The sequence below is a fragment of the Suricata suricatta genome, chromosome 15 (assembly GCF_006229205.1).
Source record: "Suricata suricatta isolate VVHF042 chromosome 15, meerkat_22Aug2017_6uvM2_HiC, whole genome shotgun sequence".
NCBI classification, from domain to species: domain Eukaryota; kingdom Metazoa; phylum Chordata; class Mammalia; order Carnivora; family Herpestidae; genus Suricata; species Suricata suricatta.
This window is the reverse complement of record NC_043714.1, coordinates 63984254-63989272: the sequence shown is the minus strand read 5'-3', so window position 1 is coordinate 63989272 and position 5019 is coordinate 63984254.

Below are 5019 nucleotides of genomic sequence, written 5' to 3'. Positions count from 1 at the left end.
AATTTGAAACAGGCTCCAGGTTCTGAGCTGTCAGCACAGAGCCCAATGCAGGGCTCGAACCCATGAACTATGAGACCATGACCTGAGCCGAAGCCGGACGCTTAACCAACTGAGCCACCCAGGCGCACCAAAAGGTATCTTTAAAAAAAATTTTTTTTAACATTTATTTACTTTTGAAAGATAGAGTAAGACAGTACGTGAGTGGGGGAGGAGTAGAAAGGAAGAAGACACAGAATCTGAAGCAGCTCCAGGCTCTAGGCTGTCAGCACAGAACCTGATGCAGGGCTCGAACCCACAAACTGTAAGATCATGATCTGAGCTGAAGTCAGACACTTAACCCACTGAGTCCCCCAGACGCCCTGCCCCAAAAGGTATCTAAATATTCTGTCTAAAATAATTCCCAACATATCACTCTCTATCCCCTACTTAATTTTATTTTCTTCCCAGAGCTTAGTACCATCTGCCATTATATGGTACACTGTTTGTTTCTATCTCTTCATAAGAATGTCATTCTTTTATTCACTCCTTTTCAACTGGACCAACACCTACCAGGTGCCTATCCTGGGGCACATGTGGGCCAAGTCAAAGCTCCAAGAAGCAGACAGTTGCCCCAAGGCTGAGATAGTGCTGACCACCGGGTTCCCGTCTCCTCCCACGAACCATCTCATCCCTTGATAGGTGTCTCCACAAGGGGCTTGCCTGTTTTAGGGTCATGGAAGCCTCAGCCTGGAAAGAGCAACCTTCTAGGTACTAAGATACCTTAACATCAGCCTTTCCAACATTCCCCTGGAGACCCTGAGCCATGCACTTCACCTAACAGGGCCTCAATGTCCCCACTAATAAAATAATTTAGACATATGCTTTTCAAATGTTAACGTGAATAGGAATGCCTTAAGAAATTCATTTAAAATGCATGTTCCTTCCCCAGAAAATATGATTCAGTAGATCACGGGTGGGGTCAGGGACTTGGCATTCTTAATCCTCACCCAGGACAATCTAAGGCAGGTGGCCTAGGAAATAAGTTTTGGAAAGGAATGATGCCCCAACTATTTTTCAGCTACAAAAATCTTCTTCCAGATAAAATTTTACCCAGAAAACCACATATATCTGAGAGAGGATGTGAGCAGGGAAAAGGGGCAGAACAATGCTGGTTCCTCCTCAAGTGTTTCTTCTCACACTCTCCATCCCACCATTCTGTGGCCCCAGGCACCCTAGGGTTCCTTGGAACACAGTTTGAAAATCACCACTCTAGAGGTCCCCTGATTCAATCATTGACTAAATATCTGTGCACGTTTATCATGTGCTCAGCACCATTCCAGATACTAGGTATCCGGCAATAAACACAACAGAGAAGTCCTTGCTCTAACAGATCTCACATTGATGGGGATCACGTGCATGAGACGGCGTACATGTATCAGCTCATTTATTTCTCACCAGAACCACACCAGAGACCTACCAACAATTGCCTTATTTTATAGAAGAGGAAACCTTGGCCCAAGGAGATTCAATAACTTGCCCAATGTCATAGCCCAAGACTTGAATGCAGAGATTTTAACTGGCCAACACGCTCTTCTGAAATCCTGCCCAGTTCTCTATGAGCCCAGGAGGTATGTGGGAGTCCATCCAGGAAATATGGGCCTGTCTGCCTGCCTCTTCGTTTGTAGGTTCACACCAATCTCTTTAGCACTCGGGCCCTATGGGGTTAAGCCTCCAAGCCTGGGCTCCAGGTGAAACTAGATCCCGCATGGCTGGGAGTTGACACAAGTGGCCTTTTCTACCTGCAGGGACGCTGAGAAGCTCATCCCTGGGGTATGGAAGAATGTTCTCTCTAGACCAGGTGCTGAGTTTATTCTGGTTGCCTCTACATCGCTTGGCTGCCTGGCTGGCGGCAAAGATATCTGTGTCCAGCCGCTCTGCGGTGTTCCTAAGTGGACGGGTGACATCGATATGTCTGCAGTTAGAACGTCAGCACCGAGTTAGGAGCAGAGTGGGGACGCAGCCAAGGCTGAGTTAGAGTGGACACACATGGACAGACGAACTCTCCAACAGGGGGTGGGGCGGGGGAACTTAGAGGTCATTTACACCCAGGTCGCTCACTGCCAACAGGGAAACCGGGGTCCAAAGGGAGGAGGTGGCTTGTGTAGGATCGTCCTAGTTGTGTTCTCGGGCTCCTGCCATTGCATCCAAGATACAGAGGGACAGGATGGGGGATGGGTTGGAGGCGAGTAGACCCAAGGCCATATCTCAGGCCCACCTTTTGATAAGCTTTGGGACCTTGAGCACTGAACATCTGAATCCCATCTGTCCAGCGGACGTGAAACGATCCCTCAGTGATGCTCTGAGGGTCCCAAGAGTGTTCTTTCAGCATCCCCGATGGCAGGCCGCTATTCAAAGCAGTGCTTCCTCTGTGCTCCCTGCCTTCTGGATTTACCCAAAATAGACCTGTTTTCAGGAATTAGCTCATCTTAACTGAGACCTAACAGGTCTCTGTTTGGAAATGAGTTTCAAGCCCATGCTACTCTGATTGTGGTTGGTTGGCTAGCAGCATGGACTTCACCTGGGAACTGGTTGAAAAGGCAGATTCTCGGGCCCCCACTCCAGCCCAAATGAATAGAATCTGCATCTTTTTTTTAATGTTTATTTATTTTTGAGAAAGAGAGCAGGGGACAGGCAGGGAGGGAGAGGGAGACAGAGAATCCCAAGCAGGCTCCACAGAGCCGACACAGGGCTTGAACTCACAAACCATGAGATCGTGACCTGAGCGGAAATCAAGAGTCAGAGGCTTAACCAGCAGAGTCTGCATCTTAACAAGACCCCCCACGCCCACTCATGAGAAGCATTGTTTAGTTTATATTTCTGATGGATTGATGTCGGCCTCTGACCATCTTTGACCCCGCTTACTGGTAACCAACATTAGCTGAGCATTTGGTGTAGGTCAGGGAAATGCTCTCCAGGCAGGATCTTATTTCAACGGCACAACCTCAGGAGGTGAGAATTCTCGCTAACCCCATTTCATAAACAAGGCAACTGAAGCTGAGGTGGGTAAGTACTTGGGCCGTATTTTAAACCCCGGGCCTCTGTGACCCCAGGCTCCTCTCTGTGCCACCAGCTAGACCTAAACCACCCCTGCCTCCCTGCCTTGGCAGAAGCTGGCCCTGTGTTCATTGCTTGACTCCCTTCTCTCCCTGTGGGATCCCTGTGGGACCTCTGTTTGGGAAATAAAGGTGGTATCCACAAAATGGCAGTTTCAAGTCACCCCCCTCCTTCCCTACCCCCTACCCCCCTACGAAGGTCAAGGCCAGCAAACCCCCAGGTGGTAGGAGGCTGAGCCTCTAGGTACAGCCCTGTTCCCTGACACTGCCCTTCCCCTCCAAGCTGTACCCCAAAGCAGGCAAAACTCTGACTTTGGCAAGCCCGCGAACCAGAGGGGAAAGAGCAGGGAAGACAAAGGAGGAAATGGAACATGCTTAAGAATGACAAGATGGGTGCTTTATCACCAACTCTGCGGGACACCTACACCACTCGTGGTTATGTATCGTTTTATGGATGAGGAAATTCTGGGTCAGAGAGGGTTTGTAATTTGCTGAAGGTCACAGAGCAAATAAGTAGCGAGGTTGGGATCCAAATCCAGGTTTGTCTGACTGTCCAGCCTGGACTCTTTGGACTGTGAAGCAATTCACCTGAATTGCAAGCCAGCAGTGTGGCACCTCGGGCTGGGCTGGATACACAGTCCTTCACGGATGTTTCACGGCCACGGCCTTCGGAGTCAACGTTCTCACTGCCATTTCCGTTATGACTGAGGCAGGGAGCAGTCAGGTGATGTGTCCGGGCCTTACGGCCAATTAGCTCCAGAGCTATAGGATTTGCTGCCACATCTCTCCAGTCCTGAAGTTCAAACCTTTTCCTCTTTACCACTAACTCTGCAAACTGTCAAATGCCGAGTACTCTCTCTCAGGAGAGGCCGGGGTATATTGATAGGACTTGAATTGTGGGAATAAAATATAAAACATGAATGCCTGCTGAAATGGGTCAGCTGGTCACCCACCTGTTAGAGGCATATTCTTTTTTTTTTTTGGTTATTTTTTATTTAAAAAAATTTTTATGTCTTTATTTTATTTTTAAGAGAGAGACAGAGACAGAGAGTGAGCTGGGGAGGGGCAGAGAGAGGGGGAGACACAGAATCCGAAGCCGGCTCCAGGCTCTGAGCTGTCAGCACAGAGCCCAACGTGGGGCTCGAACCCACGGACTGTGAGATCAATGTCTGAGCCGAAGTCAGACACTCAATCGACTGAGCCACCGAGGCACCCCCAAGTCATATTCTTTAGAGTGAGCCTCCCCATGCTCGGATCCCATTTACTACCTATGTGACCTTGAGCAAGTTACTTAACCTCTCTGGGCTTTCCTGTACTCACCGGTAAGATGGGACAAATAGGAGTACCTGCCTCAGGGGCACCTGGGTGGCTCAGTCGGGTAAGCATCCAATTTCACCTCAGGTCATGATCTCGCAGCTTGTGAGTTTGAGCCCTGTATCGGGCTCTGTGCTGACTGCTTGAAGCCTACTTCAGTTTTGTGTCTCTCTGTCCCTCCCCTGCTTGCACTCTATTTCTCTCTCTCTCAAACATAAGTAAACATTTTTTAAAAATTTTAAAAAAAAAAGGATACCTGACTCACAGACTTGTCTTCGGAATGAAATGAGTCTGTGCTTACAAAGTACTAAAGCAAGAACTAAGCACTCCATATGGTGGGTCCGTTTCCTCTGGTTCCTCTCATTATTCCTTCTCCTAGTAGGCACCAGGTGTTGGGCTGTGAGTCTGAGAAATACTGAGTGTTCGGGGCTGCCAGGGAAATGTCATCCACAGGTTCACTTCCCCAGAGAAGTAAGAAAAATGCTTATCAGCAGGAGCTCGGAAAAACAACTGTAACTCCAGCGATGGAGAAAGAAAATTCCAGATACAAAACAAGCCTCAATGGCGAGCTGGCAGTTCTTTCCCCTGTCGGGCGTGGCTTCCCCATCTGTAA